This window comes from Pangasianodon hypophthalmus, chromosome 4 (assembly GCF_027358585.1).
Source record: "Pangasianodon hypophthalmus isolate fPanHyp1 chromosome 4, fPanHyp1.pri, whole genome shotgun sequence".
In the NCBI taxonomy this organism is placed as follows: Eukaryota; Metazoa; Chordata; class Actinopteri; order Siluriformes; family Pangasiidae; genus Pangasianodon; species Pangasianodon hypophthalmus.
Window position 1 is genome coordinate 18,150,739 of NC_069713.1, and position 18,795 is coordinate 18,169,533.

General features: G+C 41.2%; 1 long non-coding RNA gene across 1 annotated transcript in view; it reads left to right on the forward strand.

Moving 5' to 3' along the window:
• The window catches only part of LOC117597048 (uncharacterized), a 33,805-nt gene extending 15,083 nt beyond the window's left edge, over positions 1-18,722 (forward strand). The window contains exons 2-4 of the long non-coding RNA XR_004577991.2: positions 8,755-8,855; positions 15,379-15,547; positions 15,792-18,722. This is a non-coding gene — a long non-coding RNA (uncharacterized LOC117597048). The remainder of the gene's footprint in view (positions 1-8,754; positions 8,856-15,378; positions 15,548-15,791) is intronic.
• Positions 18,723-18,795: the final 73 nt, after the last annotated feature.

Here is an 18,795-nt window from a genome sequence, read left to right on the forward strand (position 1 = left end):
TAGCGATATTTCTGAGGTGGAAAAATGCTAACCTGCTTACATTATCTACATTCGCCTGAAATGAGAGATTAGAGTCTATAATCACACCGAGATCTTTTACTGTTAGACTACTTGAAACAGAGAGACCGTCTAAAGTAACAGTGTGATCTTTAAACTTACTTCTAGCGGCTTGTGGTCCCAGTACCAGAACCTCTGTTTTTTCTGGGTTTAGCAGGAGAAAGTTGCTTAGCATCCAGTCTCTTATGTCTATCGCACATGCCTCAACTTTCTTTAACTGGCTATTCTCATCTGGCCTAGCTGAGACGTATAACTGTGTGTCATCAGCATAACAATGGAAGCTAATATTATGTTTACGGATTATGTTACCTAAAGGGAGCATGTATAACGTGAAAAGCAGTGGGCCTAAGACTGAACCCTGCGGAACGCCTTATTCTACTCGATAACGTGCTGAGTGGTCACCGTTTAAATCTACAAACTGATAAAGATCGGTTAAATAAGATCTAAACCAGTCGAGGGCTGAGCCCTTAATTCCTACGACCTTTTCCAGTCTGTGAAGAAGGATATTATGGTCGATAGTGTCGAACGCTGCGCTAAGGTCGAGTAAAATTAATAGAGTAATGCAACCCCGATCAGAGGCTAATAGCAAGTCATTGACTACTTTGACTAATGCTGTCTCTGTGCTGTGGTGGGGCCTGAAACCTGACTGATAAAGTTCATAGATATTATTACTTTGTAGATATGAAATTAGCTGCTGCGCTACTACCTTCTCTAGTATTTTAGATAGAAAGGGAAGGTTTGAAATCGGCCTATAGTTAGTTAAGTCGTTAGGGTCAAGGTCTGGTTTCTTTACTAGTGGCTTAATAACAGCTAATTTAAGTGATTTTGGAACGTACCCATTGCTCAGTGAGGAGTTAACTATTTTAAGCAGGGGTTCAGTTATGGTTCCAACTATTTGCTTAAGAAGATGTGTTGGTACCGGATCTAATAGACAGTTTGATGATTTAGCAGAAGAGATGAGCGAGATTAAATCATTCTCTTCAAGAGGAGTAAAACCTTCTAAGCTCTGATCTATGGTTAGTCTATCCTCCCAGTCTATTGTATAATTTGGACTTTGGGCCTGTATCTTCTGCCTAATGTTTTTAATTTTGCTATCAAAGAATTTCATGAAATCGTTACTTTTATATGCTGTTATTGTGGAAATTTCTGTTGATGTCTTATTCCTAGTTAATTCTGCTATAAGAATTTAGGATTACTTTTATTATTTTCTATAAGCGTTGATAAGTAAGTGGACCTAGCTAGCCTTAGAGCTTTTTTATAGGCTAAAATACTGTCTTTCCATGCTATTCTAAATGCTAGGAGTTTGGTCTGGTGCCATTTACGCTCTAGCTTTTGGGCGTTCTGTTTTAGAGAGCGGGTGTGGTCACTATACCACGGAGCGAGTTTCTTATCTTTAATTGTTTTTCTTCTAAGTGGGGCTACATTATCTAAGGTACAGCGGAATGTCGACTCTAAAAATTCTGTCGCCTGTTCGAGTTCTAAAGGGTCTGATGGTGACCCTATACTAGCGGATAATTCTGGTAGGTGATTAATAAAGCTCTGCGCGGTCGCAGGTGTTATTGTACGGCTAATTCGGTAGCGCGGTTCTGTGTGTACAATGCTACACACAAAATGAAATCAGACTGTGATCTGATATTGCCTCAGACTGCGGGATTATCACTATATCGGTTATATTAACTCCAAAAGATAATATTAAGTCTAACGTATGACCTGCTTTATGTGTGGATCCTACAACACACTGATTGACTCCCAATGAGTCAAGTATGGATGTAAACGCTATCTTCAGCGGGTTGCCTATATTCTCAAAATGAATGTTAAAGTCTCCAGCAATTAACACTCGGTCGACAGAAACAACTAGGTTTGATAGGAAATCTGTAAATTCACTAAGAAATTCAGAGTACGGTCCTGGGGGTCTGTAGATAATAACTAATGGAAGGGACTGTGATGACTTATCATTAGCGACTGCACTTATGTTGCTATAAAGTGCTTCAAATGAATTAAAGTTTTGTCCTAGTTTCTGTACGATGGTCAGATTATCCTTATGAATAACTGCGATGCCTCCTAAACGAGGCTGATGTATGTAGCTATAAGTGGGCGGACTAGCTTCATTTAATGAAACATATTTGTTCTGCCTAATCCACGTTTCTGTTAAACATAAGGCGTCATACTCCTGATCCGTGATAAGTTCATTAACTAAGAGCGTTTTAGACTCAAGAGATCTGATATTTAGCAAACCTAGCTTTAGAGTAGAGGTGCAGGCTGCACTCTCAGTATTATTATCTAATGTAGGTATGTTTATTAAATTGCTAAAACAGACTTTAGTCTTTCTTAATTTTAATACAGCACAGGGAACAGACACAGTCCCAATGCTATGTACCCTAGGTGACGACTCTAGGCAGCTAGCAGACGGTTGGGTTAAGTCAATTGTATCAGTCTGGTGAGTTGAACAGTAGCTATTATAATTGCGATCTAAGGTATGGCTTACCAGTCAGATGGTGCGTAGTGTCCTAGAGATGTTGTCCGAGAGGACCGCTGCTCCAGCTCTGCTTGGGTGCAGGCCGTCAGTATGGTAAAGCCTAGGACGCTCCCAGAAAATATTCCAGTTATCAATAAAGGGTCATTTCTGGTCTTGACACCATGACTGTAACCATTCATTAAAAGCAAATAGCCTACTGAACCTCTCGATTCCTCGCTGGAACGTGGGAAGCGGTCCTGACACGATGATCCTCGTTGTGGGCGATGTGCTGCGTACCTTCTCAATCAGGCTTCTGAAGTCCTTCTTCAGGATCTCCGTCTGCCTCAGCCTGGTGTCGTTCGTGCCAGCATGGAGGACCACAGCTCCGATGTTCTTCCCATTCAGGATCGCGGGTACCTGTGCAGCGACATCGGGAACACGAGCACCAGGAAAACAGCGAGTGCGCAACTTACCTTTAGCCGTGGTAGCACGGACGTGCCGGACGATGGAGTCTCCGATGATCACCGCGTCGCATTCCGACTCGCGAAGGGGAGCGAAGCGGTTCCGGGTCGAGATCTCAAAAACGGGTGGCGGTGGAGGGGGAGAGGTCCTCGCCCGGGTCCTGGCTCATGTCTTCCGCTGCTGCTGCATCCAGGCTCCGTGGTACCCCGGCGCCAGAGTGAACGAAATCTGGGCGGGCCGCGTCCTTGGTGCACTAGGCCTGGACAGAGAAGTATGCGGAGTTGAGGTTTTGGGAGTGTTTGTTTCCCGCCGCGAATTTACCTGGGACAGGTGAGCGTCAGTCCGGGATGATTCCAGTGCGGCTTTCCGTTGTCGCAGCTGGGCCTGCTTCACCTGTAGGTCGCGGATCTGCTTCTCCACGGCCTCCAACTCCAGATCCACCGAGTGCAGCTCGGGTGTATCCTCACCTGCACTCAAAGGCAGACACACAACCGACATGGTGTTTTAGAGCAGTAGTGTAACAGAAATAATCGGGTCTGCAGGCTAAAGTTTACTAGGCTAAAGTTATTAATAGTATGCTATAAATAACAAATAACTTCTCTTTATGGTTTATTACACATGGGTACTTGGTTTAGATCTAATTTCATAAAAGAATACAACAATGACACGCCACTGACCTGTCCATTGTTGATTGCTGCATGTTGTGCAGTGCTGGTGAAGATTACCACACTCAAAATTGTGATCAGCTCCTGTTTATCCTTTAGCCTGCAGACCCTCCACACACAGGATGTTTTTTGTTTGTTTGTTTTTTGCACTATTCTGTGTAAACTCTAGAGACTGTTGTGTGTGAAAATCCCAGGAGATCAGTAGTTTTTGAAATACTCAGACCAGTCCAGCTGGTACCAACAACCATGCCATGGTTAAAGTCACTGAGATCATACTTTTTTCCCATTCTCATGTTTGATGTGAACATTAACTGAAGCTTTTTGCATTGTGCTACTGCCACCTGATTGGCTGATTAGATAACTGCATGAATGTACAGGTGTTCCTAATAAAGTGGATGGTGAGGGTAGATTTACAACAATCACCAATAAGTTTCTGTAAGTTAGGAGTATATTATTCCTGTTTCAAACAAGCCTCTCAAAATGTACCTTTCAAAATGTCTGTATATTTAAGGCAGCTTTCTATACCTGTCTTAAGAGGTACATCATAAATTGCAGAGTTTTTCTCAGGCCTCTCTATATGGTAATGCTGTTCTCTGTGCAGCTAGGGCACATATAGAGATATGGTGATTCAAGACCCTTATTCTGCTTCAGAATGTCCACCTCTATGTCCTTCATATCCTGCCTGAAGTTGTCGATCATTATTTGGGCTGCGGGCTCAGTGAAGTACTGTTCCTCATACTGTGCCAGAGGTATCTGAGCATGATAGATAGGGCAGACATCCAAATTGTGATGGCTAGACGACTGGGTCAGAGCATCTCCGAAATCGCAGATCTTGTGGGGTGTTCTCGGTATGCAGTGGTTAGTACCTACCAAAAGTGGTCCAAGGAGGGACAACCAGTGAACCGGCAAAAAGGTCGTGGGTACCCAAGGCTCATTGATGCACGTGGGGAGCGAAGGCCAGCCTGTCTGGTCCAATCCCACACAAGAGCTACTGTGGCACAAACTGCTGAAAAAGTTAATGCTGGCTATGATAGAAACAAGTCAGAACACACAGAGCATCACAACTTGCTGTGCCCATGCTGACCCCTGTCCACTGCCAAAAGTGCCTACAATAGGCACGTGAGCATCAGAACTGGACCATGGACCAATGGAAGAAGGTGGCCTGGTCTGATCAATCACATGTGGATCGACAGGTGTGTGTATCACTTACTTGGGGAAGAGATGGCATCAGGATGCACTATGGCAGGAAGGCAAGCTGGCGGAGGCAGTGTGATGCTCTGGGCAATGTTCTGCTGGGAAACCTTGGGTCTTGGCATTCATGTGGATGTTACTTTGACACATAACACCTACCTAAACATTGTTGCAGACCAAGTACACCCCTTCATGGCAACGGTATTCCCAAAAGGCAGTGGCCTCTTTCAGCAGGATAATGTGCACTGCCACATGACAAAATTTGTTCAGGAATGGTTTGAGGAACATGACAAAGAGTACAAGGTGTTGACTTGGCCTCCAAATTTCCCAGGTCTCAATCTGGTCGAGCATTTGTGGGATGTGCTGGACAAACAAGTCCGATCCATGGAGGCCCCACCTTGCAACTTCTGCTGCTAATGTCTCTGTGCCAGATACCACAGCACACCTTCAGAGATCTTGTGGAGTCCATGCCTTGACGGGTCAGAGCTGTTTTGGCCGCAAAAGAGGGACCTACACAATATTAGGCAGGTGGTTTTAATGTTATGGCTGATCAGTATATATACATTGGCAGACATCCCACCCTGCAAAAACTCATTTCAGGGAGGTAGCTCCACCACCCCCACAACCCCACCACCCTCCATAGCAGTCTGTGTCAATGAATTTGTTAATTTCGCAAGACATCAGATTCATAAGCGTCTTGTGAGACAGCTGACATCTGAATTCTGTCTTAATGTGACGCACCATGCTGAATGTCCTTTCCACATCACAATTAGAATTTGGCAGCACCAAAAGCAGCTTCATCAACAATGGCAGAGCTCTTTGAATCTCAACTGCCCTGTGTTCACAGATTTTACTTTGGACAGCTTCCCCCAGTACTCATCAACTGGCAAACTTTTGTAGTTTGGCACCAGTCCCTTAAGGTCAGTTGAGACATAATCCAGGACTTCCAAGAGGAGCTCTCCTTGCATCTGCCTTGATCACATTTAGAAATCTCTCTGCCAAAGTCAAAATCTGCTCTGGATTCACATCATCTTGGCTCTCTGTATCGAGTACTGAAAGCTTTTTCAAGATTTGAAAATGCAGGAGCTCTTCTATGCTCTGATCCAACTTGAATTGGACAGGTGCCTTGTTTTGAAAAATCAAATTGAATTTGTCGAAACATTGTGTGACATTATGGAGAAAGCGTGTATATTTTCATTTCTGAATATGAATATTCACTTCTGAATATGAGATGACTTCATATTTACACTCTTTGACTCGAATATGAAATAAAGGCTGGCCATTGGTGGAGCAGGTGGTCCAAACCTTTTCCTAAAGAAAGCCAGTGTGTAGGACAATGCTTTTATACTCTCTGCTGGGCGATATCGCAGAACTCTTGAAACTGTTTTAGGTCTTCTCTTCATTTGGAACTTTTCTCAGTAGTAGTAGATGTCAATGAGCAGTTCTTCAGGTGACACTGAGAGCTCCTTAGCAGCAGTTTTGGCACAAATGTTGACCAGGTGACTTGGACAGCCAACGCTGTAAATATGAAGGGCCTGTGCTTTCACTCTTGATAAGACAGAGTTGTTTTCGCCAATCATCACACTGCAGTTGTCACTGCTAAATCCTGCACAATTAGACCAGTCAAGGCCTTTGTCATGCATGGATGATGCAATGCAATTGAATATGTTTTCAGCTTTGGCATCATTGCACACTGCCATGTCTACAAATCCAACTGTTACCTTATCCTGTGTTTCATTATAGTACCTGGCTAAAATGGCACGTTCCTTTTCACACATGATATCGTTGTTTTTGTCAACCAAAATACTGTATGGCTTTTTTTGTGCAGATTAACTTGTACAGACTGTATGTACAAGTGTATATCCATTATGTTGTCAAGTTCACACAGTGTATTTAATTCAGTTACACACACCAATTGGTGACAATTTTGTGAAATAAATAGTGCCCCGTAAAAGAAGGAAGAGTTAGTTGATATCTGCACTGACCGATGTGCTGTAATGGCTGAGCTGCATTAATGAAAGATTTAGTGCACTCTGTTGTTCTGCTTTTTAGTAAGTTCTCTGTGCATTTTATGGAGTTTTATGGTTCTCAGTGTTTGTATTGCAAAATCAGCAAAGCCAGGATCAGTGATGGAAAAAAGTTAGTGTGTGTGTGTATGTATGTATCAAGGAGAGACAGAGTAACACACAGAGATAGACAAGGCACTAATTAGCATATGGTATCCCTCAACTACATGTAGTTTGTTAATGTAATTTGTTAATAAGAAATCTTGATCTTGAAATGCCTGAAATAGTACATGGAAGGAATGTCATTAAAAGCCCCAGATGTTTTCATATTTTGGGAACACCCTTGTTTGCATACTATTATGTAATGATTTCATCAGGATCATTGGGTTGGTTTTAGCACAAAGCCCGCTGTAATGAGTTTAACTACGCAGCGAAATTAGCCATAATCCATCTATGTGCAAGTACAGTCTGTCCTGGTATCTTAAGGGCTATAAGAATCTCACTTTGTCTCTTTGAAGGCTGGGAAGGTATACCTTGTTGACTACGCTATAATGCATGGCGTCCCTGAGAATGTTATCAGAGGGAAGGAGCAGCATTTAGCAGCTCTTTTGTGTTTCCTATATGAACATCCAGACAGTGGCCTCATTCCCATCACCATACAGGCATTGTTTTCACCAAGTATGTTCACCAGAGGCAACATATGGCTAATGAAAAGGCTCATTGTTTCCTCTTTTCCTTTTTCTCAGCTTGAACATAATCCTAGTAAGGACATACCCATCTTCCTCCCTAATGCCTCCCATCTTCCTCCCTCTGCCACAGCTTATCTCTCATGATGGCATCTTCAAAAGGGTGATCTTCAGCTACAGAAAATATATGGATTGAAGTGACTTCAAAATGTTTGACAATTTTGATGCATTTAAATGCCAGGTTTTACCTAATACTGAATACATAGTCAAGGATTGAGCAATGTAAGTACAGGGTGTCAGAAAATTCAGGAACAAATGAGAGCAGAGCTACATAAAATTAATTTTGTATTCATTATTTATAGCATATGCTCTACATGTTCACACTTATGCTCTATACATTTTCTCTGTTCTCATGTTTGTGTGGATTGTGCTCAACATATTTAGATCGACATATTTATTCCCATTGGTTCCTGATTTTTCTGACACCCTGTAGATCAGTAGTAGATAAGCAGGCATGCTTTCCTTGCAGGTGGTATCCACAGGCGGTGACGGGCTGCTGGTGCTGTCTCAAAGGCAGTATAAGGCCATGACCTACCGCTCTCAACTTCTTGCTTGCGACTTCATAGACTGTGGCATTACTATACTCAATAAATACTTCTACAGAGAGCACAGCCTGATGCTCTGGGACGCCATTGAGAAGTCAGAGTCCAGGCACAATGCAGTGCTCTAGAGCTCGAGAGCTACTATTTCTTGTCTGTTAGGCACTGAAATGAAATTTAACCATATCCAGTACTTTCTTTGCTTTATTTTGGAGACACAACAAGTATTGACACATCCTCTTTCCTTCTCACTTACATGTTTGACTCCAGCATAGTGTCTCTATATTATGGAAGTGACAGTGAAGTAGTGCAGGATTCAGAACTGCAGGCATGGACTAAGGATGTGGCTTTGCAAATATCCCTCGCTTTGGTTAGTTGCCTGATGTCATGGCAATAACTGTAGCGGAGCGGTGGCTTAGTGTTTAAGGGTCTGGGCTAAGTGTGATAAGCAATGAATTATTATGAAAAACAACTAATTATTGCACAATCAATTATTTATAAAAAAAAACAAAAAAAAAATTACCTCAATCTTAATGATCTGTGTGTTGCATTGTACTACATGCACCAGCTGTGATTACATTTATCTTTATACAGAGTAATTTGTATGTTATTCTTATAATTCATGTGTGACAGGGCTGCCTAATGAACTAAAGAATAAACAGGAGCTGATCACACTTTTGAGTGTGGTAATCTTCACCAGCACTGCACAACAGGCAGCAACCAACAACGGACAGGTAAGTAACATGTCATTGTTGTATTCTTTTATGAAATTAGATCTAAACCAAGTACCCAAATATAATAAACCATAAAGGGAAGTTCCAACATAAAACTAACATTTAATACAGTATGCTATTTGTCATATGCAGTACTGCATTTCTCAGTCCGAATGATTTGGAAAATTCACAATTTTACATAATTATTTTTATTCATACATCAGTGTTCTGTTACTACAATAGTCAGTGCCACTGCAAGCAACTAATTCACAGTGTTATAGCGTGATTACTACAAGCCAATCATGGTACAGGAGTCAGTTAGGGGGAAAAAAAAATCAACCCAGCCTGCAAACAAGTAGCCATCCTAAGCAGTAGAAGTGTATGAGAAAGGGGGTCTTCTAGTATTTAAACTAAGAAAGCTCTAGCTGTGACTGTGTAAGAGGCAAGTAGACAAGTATCAATGTACCGATCATTACATTTTACATTTTGATCAGTGGGTCACTTTTAACAACATGCTCTTCTGTGTTTTAAGCTTGTTCAGATTGACCTTGTGTATTTATTCCTCTATACTCTAGCTAGTACAGTTATGTACATTAACTGTACAACTCTGTACAGTTATCCGGCAAGGTTACTGGTACCAGCTGGACTGGTCTGAGTATTTCAAAAACTACTGATCTCCTGGGATTTTCACACACAACAATCTCTAGAGTTTACACAGAATAGTGCGAAAAACAAACAAAAAAACATCCTGTGTGCGGAGGGTCTGCAGGCTAAAGGGTAAACAGGAGCTGATCACAGTTTTCACCAGCAGTGCACAACATGCAGCAATCAACAATGGACAGGTCAGTGGCGTGTCATTGTTGTATTCTTTTATGAAATTAGATCTAAACCAAGTACCCATGTGTAATAAACCATAAAGGGAAGTTCCAACATAAAACTAAAACTTAATACAGTATGCTATTTGTTATTAATGCTATTTTCAGTCAGGATTTAGGCCTCATTATAGCACAGAGACAGCACTGGATAAAGTGGTAAATGACCTACTACTGGCTTCTGATCAGGGTTGTGTTGCTTGACCTCAGTGCAGCTTTTGATACCACTGATCATACTATTCTCCTTGATAGACTAGAAGATGTTGTTGGAGTTAAGGGAATGGCCCTCTCCTGGCTCAGGTCTTATTTGACTGATTGTTATCAGTTTGTAGATGTAAATGGTGAATTCTCTACAAACTGATAAGACTGATCAATTAAATAAGTTTGGTGTTCCACAAGGTTCTGTTTTAGGCCCACTGCTTTTTTCTTTATATATACTACCTCTGGGTAAAATTATTCGTAAACATGGCATTAGCTGCCACTGTTATGCTGATGACACATAGTTGTATGTTTAAGAAAAGCCAGATGAGCGACATCAGCTTAATAAAGTTGAGGAATGTGTAAAGGACATTAGACACTGGATGCTTATTAACTTCATTATACTTAATTCTGACAATACACAAGTATTCATACTAGGGCCACATGCAGCCAGAAGTAAGCTTCCTGATTACATTGTAATCGGATCATACATAATAGGATGGCCTTTCTGTTTCATCATGTGCAGCAGTTAAAGACCTTGGGGTAATTTTTGACTCCAGTCTTTCATTTGAAGCTCATGTAGATAATATTACTAGGATAGTCTTCTTTCATCTCAGAAATATTGCTAAGATAAGAAATATAACGTCACTACACGATGCAGAAAAACTAGTTCGTGCAGTTATGGAACAGGCTTCCAATTAGTGTCCAGGACTCAGACACAGTCACTTGCTGTTGCTGAGGATGGCCCACACATGGACAGCCCAAAGATCAGTGAGATTGCTGAGGATGGTACCACTTAAAAACCATGAAGATGGCTTTGAACTGCAACTGATTGATATGAACAGTTTTGCTACAAAACTGTTTTGCTGGAAGTCTCCGCTTCCGGTGAGAGTATGCTGTGCGTGTTTTTGCTGCCGCTTCTTGCTGGAACTTTTTGTTTGTTTGTTTTGTTCTGTTGTGGTTCGCGTCTTTCGTTTCATCTCCTCTCCTGCTCTTCCGGATACCTGACTTTACTGGATTATAGTTTGGACTTTACCGTTGTCATTTTACCGTGGATTATAACTCTGATTGGATAACCCATACTCATCGCTGGCTATTCATCCAAATCACACCACTCTGCTGTTTCTGTCGATCTTCGCGCTCCAATGGGCCTTCTACATAGCTGGCGGGTGAGTCTCCACTCCCTTGTTTTTCTATCGTGGACAGTATTTTGGTTGGTGGGGTACCCCCTGCCATCTAATTTGACTGATAAGGTCTCCATACTGCGTTGATCGTGCTCTATCAACAACGTGAGTGCTGCGGCTCTCTTGCGTACTATTGCAAGAGAAGTGTGTTCTTCAGTCGCCAGTGATGTTGTGCCTTCTCATCTAACCATGTCTTTCACCCCTCGCAACGTTCCAGTACCTGCTCTGCTTAGAGTTATTACTCTGGGCTTATTATTCAGCTGCATTGTTGGTATGGCGCTCGACTACTTGCTATCTCAGATGCATAGCCTGAAATCGCACCCTCGTCTCGACGGGCTCTGCAAGGAGCTTGGGATTGCTAGACGGCCGCGTTACCTTCATCGTTCCACCACTGTTGCCACCACTTCTCATCGCGCTGCCTGACATCCTCATCTATTCCATATATCTGGTCTAACCGCTCGGATATACACTACTCTATGCTGCTGGCTAACCACCGTGGAATAAATCTTACCTCATTAATTACTGTATCCTGTGCTCCGTCTCTGACTGATCCACACATATGCAATGATTGCGCGTTACATCCTGTATTAGCGCTGTTTAACTGTCGGTCACTCACGAATAAGGCTACTGTGCTTTCCACGTTACTAACTGAGAAAGACCTAGACTTTCTGCTGCTTACTGAAACATGGCAAATTCCTAACGACTATTTCCACCTAAATCTCCTCACTCCCTCTGGATACAGCTATCTGGCCAAACCTCGTTTGACATCTAGGGGTGGTGGTCTGGCTGCTGTCTACCGTAGTAACATCCCAGTCAATACCATCGACTTTCATGTGACTTCATCCTTTGAATATCTAGTTCTCAAAATCTCTGGTACTTCTCCTATGATTGTAATTCTCTTGTATCCTCCACCTAAATCAATGTCAAATTTTTTCACTGAACTACATGAACTGTTAACCCTTTCCTGCGCTATGTCTTCTTCTGTTATCTTACTTGGTGATTTCAACATACATGTTAATATTGATTGTGCAGATTCCCACGAACTCATGTCAGTTTTTGAATGTTTCAATCTCGTACAGCATATTGACTTTCCTACACACTTAAAAGGTCACACACTTGATTTGGTTTGTACTACTGGTCTAGGTAATGTTTCTGTGCTTGGCTCTCAGATTGGACTTTCTGATCACCTCTTCATCGAACTAAACTGTGAAATGCCTCTCCCTCGCCTTAGGGTGAAATCTACCATAACTTTCCGTAACCTCAATTCTGTTAATCCATTACTGTTTACTGAATCTGTACAAACATATCTTTCTGACATTACTGAACACACTACTGCCCTTAATATACATGCCCCCCTTAAATGCAGACTTGTACCTTCTTCACATATGTCTCCCTGGTTTACCCCTGCACTTCGCAAACTGAAAACTCCTGGTTGTCGCCTTGAACGCCTTTACAGGAAAACTGGTTTGAACGTGCATCTTATTGCTTACAAGGACCATATTCAATGATATAAATCTGCTTTAAATACTGCACGCTCCAGTTACTATTCTGCCCTCATTACCAATGCATCCTCCCGTCCTAAAACACTGTTTTCTGTAGTCAATAAACTCACCAACCCTCCTGCACCTGTCATGAGTAACGCAGTAGACCTTTGTGAGTCATTCTTACACTTCTTCCAAAATAAAATTAATCGCATATATAATCTCTTTCCAACAATGAACTCCCCTATCCACTCACATGACTTCCCCTTTGATTTTGCACCTGGTACTTTTACTGATTTTGACCCTCAAACCCCTGCTTATATCTCTGAGCTACTCAAAAAATCGAATCCATCTTTCTGTCATCTTGATCCTGCTCCTACTGCTCTACTCAAAAACTCTGCACCTGTTATTTCGCGGCCTATTTCACTTCTCATTTCTCACCTTTTCAGCACTGGTGTTGTTCCTCTTGAATTAAAAACTACAGCTGTCACACCAGTGTTAAAGAAACCCGGCCTTGACCCCTCTGATATGGCCAATTACACACCAATTTCAAATCTTCTGCTTCTCTCAAAGCTACTTGAAAAAGTTGTTGCTGCTCAACTACATCTCATAACCTCTATGAATGTTTCCAGTCCGGTTTTCGCACTCTTCACAGCACTGAGACAGCTCTTCTTAAGGTTGTCAATGACCTTCTTATGGCCACTGACTCTGGCTCCATTAGCATTTTAATTCTGTTAGATCTTTCCTCTGCTTTTAACACTATCTCTCACAGTATTCTAATCTCACGACTTTCTGCTCTTGGTATTTCTGGAACTGCCCTATCTTGGTTCACTTCTTACCTGTCTGACCACCAGCATTACATCTCTGTCCACCAGGCTAAGTCCTCTACTGCTCCTGTCTCTCACGGTGTTCCTCAGGGTTCTGTTCTTGGGCCTTTACTCTTCATCATCTATATGCTACCTTTAGGTAACATTATTCGTCATCACGGCATTAACTTCCATTGCTATGCAGACGACACCCAGCTCTATATCAGTTCTCAACACAGCTCTCCTTTTCCCACCAACTCCATAACAGCTTGTGTTAATGATATAAATGCTTGATGACCAGTAACTTTCTCAAACTCAACACTGATAAAACAGATCTACTACTTGTTGGTTCACCAAAAAATGTTGCTCCTTTCTGTGCTGATAGTGTTAACATTGCTGGGATTTTGTTTCGACCTTCCACCTTCGTTAAAAACCTGGGTATAATCTTTGACTCCTCTCTCTCATTCCTGCCTCACATTTCTTCACTCACCAAATCTGCTTTCTTTCACCTCTTTAATATTGCTCGTTTACGTCCCTTCTTAAATATCAATGACGTTGAGAAACTGGTTCATGCCTTCATCACTTCTCGACTCGACTACCATAATTCTCTTTTCTATGGTCTACCAAACACAACATTAAATAAGCTCCAATATATCCAGAACTCTGCAGCTAGGTAGAAAAGTTCTCAGTTTTTCTAAGAATTCCTCTCATATCACTCCCATCCTACACAGACTTCATTGGCTACCCGTTCGTTTTCATATTCAATACAAGATTCTCCTCATCACCTTCAAAGCACTTCATGGTCTCGCCCCCCCATACATTTCTGATCTCATTCATACTTACTCCCCAGTTCGCACATTACGCTCTTCAGATACTGGTCTACTGTTAATTCCACGCCACAGGTTAGCATCGTTTGGTGGACGAGCGTTTTGTATCTCTGCCCCCACACTCTGGAATTCTCTCCCCAAAAACATATGTGATCTTTCTTCATTACAGGATTTCAAAACCCACCTTAAAACACATCTTTTTCTTTCTTGTTTTTCTGATAACTGACTGTATGATCCGATTCATGCCATGGATTTCTTGTTTATTTCCTTTTGTTCTTTGTCTGCTGTCATGTTTATCTATTTTCATATTGTAAAGTGACCTTGAGTTTGCAGAAAGGCGCTATATAAGATAAACTTATTATTATTATTATTATTATTATTATTATTATTATTACAGTGGCTTAGGACCACAATTGCTATGATAGCTTTAGGACTGCAATTGCCATGAACAGTTCTGCACTCAAGTCTCCTGGTTATACAATTGCACTTTTGACCATGTAGTACGGTTATAGAAGGGAATTATTTATAATTGCAGTATTCGTTGTCACCCAGATGAGGATGGGTTCCATTTTGAGTCTGTTTCATTTCGTCTCAGGGAGTTTTTCCTTGCCATCATCGCCTCTGGATTGCTCATTAGGGATAAACTTATAAATTTAAAATTTATAGACTGAATTTATATATTTCTGTAAAGCTGCTTTGTGACAATATCCATTGTTAAAAGCACTATACAAATAAAATTGAACTGGAATTGAATTAATATGCAGTACTGCATTTCTCAGCCCAAGTGTTTTGGCAAAATTCACAATTTTGCATAATTACTGTATTAATACATCAGTTCTCTGTTACTACAATATTCAGTCCCACCACAAGCAACTAATTAATAGTGTTATAGCGTAATTACTACAAGCCAATCATGGTGCAGGAGTCAGTTAGGGGTGAAAAAAATCAAACCATCCTGCAAACAAGTTGCCATCCAAAGCAGTAGAAGTGTCTCAGAAAAGGGTCTTCTAGTATTTAAATTAAGAAAGCTCTAACTGCGACTGTGTAAGAGGCAAGTATCAATGTACTGACCATTAAATTTAACATTTTGGCCAGTGGGTCACTTCTAACAACATGCTCTTCTGTGTTTTAATCTTGTTCAGATTGATTTTGTGTATTTATTCCTCTATACTCTAGTTTGACTTTTGTTCGTGGATGCCCAACACACCTTGCACCATGTGCCATCCTCCACCCATAGACAAGGACAGTGTCACTATGGATTTGGAGTCATGAACACACTCCCGGATGTCAGACAGTCATGGAGATGGCTATCACATGGCTTTTAGGAAGAACTCAGCCAGACGGAGTTAGTCAACACTTTCACTGTGAACACTTGTCATTGCAAAACAGGCTCAAAATAAAATGCAGAAATAATGCACATAATGTTGCCTGTAGGCTTATAGTAAGTTGGATCCAGCACACAATCTTTCCATTAGTTACTTTCGGTTCCATAACTTATCTGTACAGCTAAGTATTTTTAGTCTCTTTTTAGAATTTCTATATTTTTATTTTATCTCCTGTCTGCCTTCTGTCCTATCCATCCTGCTCAGATACCTCTGGCACAGTACGAGGAACAGAACTTCACTGAGCCGGCAGCCCAAAAGATGATTGATAACTTCAGGCAGGATCTGAAAGACATCGAACCACCGCATCTCTATCTGTGCCCTAGCCGAATAGAGAACAGCATTACCATATTACTATATAAATTCTACAATTTATGATGATGTACTTCATGGTTAAGAGAGGTACAGACATTTTGAAAGGTACATTTTGAGAAGGTTGTTTGAAACAAGAAGAATATACTCCTAAGTTACAGAAACTTATTGGTGATTGTTGTAAAGCTACCCTCACCATTCACTTTATTAGGAACACCAGGTCAGGTGGCAGTAGCACAATGCAAAAAACTTCAGTTAATGTTCACATCAAACATGAGAATATGAAAAGGTGTGATCTCAGTGCATAGCTGCTTTTGGAACAGGTCCACTAATCTTTATTGATGATGTAAATCATGATGGTAGCAGCAGAATGAATTCAGTAGTTTAAATGAAGATTTTGTCTCCCAAATGCCAAGTTACAGAGAAATGCATCCAAATTAATCGGAAGGAACTTTATCAAGACAATGATCGAATCTTAACAAAGGACTTTATCAGGGCTAAAAAGTGGAAGGTTTTAGACTGGCCAAGTCAATCACCAGACCTTAACCCAATTGAGCATGCATTTCACCTCCTGAATAGGAGACTGAAGGGAGAAGCTGAAACAAACAACAACTGAAAGAGGCTGCGGTAAAAGCCTGGAAAAGCATCACAAAAGAACAAACCAACAATTTGGTGATGTCAGTGAGTCGCAGGCTTGATGCAGTTATTGCAAGCAAGGGATAAGCAACCAAATATTAAGCATTATTTACTTTAATTTACTTTAAAACTTATATGTTCCTATACTTTTGCTCACCTAAAAATTGGGTGGTCTGATACAAAAAGTTCTATAGGTTCTAAAGGTTCACATCTAGATGTAAATACCAGGAAATGAGTTGTTCCAAGCCTGCCTCCAGCGTCCTCATTATCTGCCCGAACTTGGGAAATTGTTACACTGACCCATTCAGTGTCTGTTGCTCAGTACACCAGTGGATTCTTTCTTTTTCAGAACATTCCAAATTGTTGTATTTGTTGTAATGTTTGTGCAATGCCTCTGATTGATTTTCCCTCTTTTCTCAGTTTCAAAATAGCTTGCTTTTCTTCCATAGACAGCTCTTTGATCTTCATGTAGGCTTATCCTTTATAACAACAAATGCAGTCTTCACAGGTGAAACTGAAGGCTAAAACCAAGAGTAGATGTTCAGAGCTATTTGTTTAAACAATCAGTCTAACAGGACACATCTGGGTAACAAGAAACACCTGTCAGTCACATGTTCCAATATTTTTGCTCACCTACAAATTGAGTGGTCTGATATAAAATGTGCTACATATAAATACCAGGAAATAAAAGCTGAAATTCTAAACTCTTGATCTCAAACCCAAATGTCTTTGGTGTACAGCACAAACAAATGAATTGGCCTTGCCGTTCCAATAGTTTCGGAGGGGACTGTATATAAAGAACAACAACATTGGATGGGATCTTGAGACAAAAAAGCAGACAAAGTAATACAAATAGGGGTATTTAAGTAATAACCAGCCCGTCAATTTAAAGCCAGATAAAGTACAGAAAATAGGACTTATACACTGATCAACTCTAACATTAAAACCACCTGCCTAATATTGTGTAGATCCCCCTTGTGCAGCCAGAACAGCTCTAACCCATTAAGGCATGGACTCCACAAGACCTCTGTAGGTGTGCTGTGGTATCTGGCACAAGTCATTAGCAGCATATCCTTTAAGTCCTGTAATGTCATTGTCAATGTTTATTTATAGAGCACAATCAACAGTTGACCAATGTGATGTACAATGAAAACAAACTACAACAACAGAACATAAAATATACAACATAACAACACACTGTATAACAATAACAAATAAGTCCATATTGATTATAAGCTAAAGAGAGCTGCAAGTTGTGGCCACCTTCTTCCATTGCTCCGTGGTCCAGTTCTGATGCTCACATGCCCATTGTAGGTGCTTTCGGCGGTGGACAGGGGTCAGCATGAGCACTCTGACAGGCCTGCGTCTATGCAGATGCACTGTGTGTTCTGACATCTTTCTATCATAGCCTTTTTCTATCATTGACTTTTTCAGCAATTTGTGCTGGAAGACAAAAAAAAAACAAAAGAAAATGCTGCCCACTGCTCCGGGTGTGTGTTCACTACTGTGTGTGTGTGTGTGCACTTGGATGGGTTAAATGCAGAGCACAAATTCGGAGTATGGGTCACCATACTTGGCTACACTTCACTTCACTGTGGGATCAGACCAGATGGGCTAGCCTTTGCTCCCCATGTGCATCAGTAAGCCTTGGGAGCCCATGACCCTGTCACTGGTTCACCAGTTGTCCTTCCTTGGACCAATTTTGGTAGGTACTGACCACTCCATACCAGGAACACCTAACAAGACCTGCTGTTTTGGAGATGCTATGACACAGTCTAACCATCACAATTTGGCCCTTGTCAAAGTCGCTCAGATCCTTATACGCTTGCCCATATTTCCTGCCAACACATCAACTTTGAGAACTGACTATTCACTTGCTGCCTAATATATCCCAGATCTTGATAGGTGCCATTGTAATGAGATATCCAATGTTATTCAGGTCACCTGTCAGTGGTTTTAATGTTATGGCTGATCAGTGTTTACCAGCGGCTATTACCCCCAGTCCTCACCCAGTCCCTCCATTAAGGGTGTCCATTTCTCCATAAACTGATTCATTTGAAATCTTAAACTGTGTGTTATCTTTTCCATCACATAAATCTCCCCCATTGTCCGCATCCATTCCTGAAATGTTGGTGATATTTCTGGAGCCATTTAATTGTAATATTCTTCTTGGCAGCTACCAAATGTATTCATAAAAGATACATTATCTTCCCACTCTCCACTAATTCTGGCTTAAGTCCCAAAATAGCTATCAAGGGGTCCG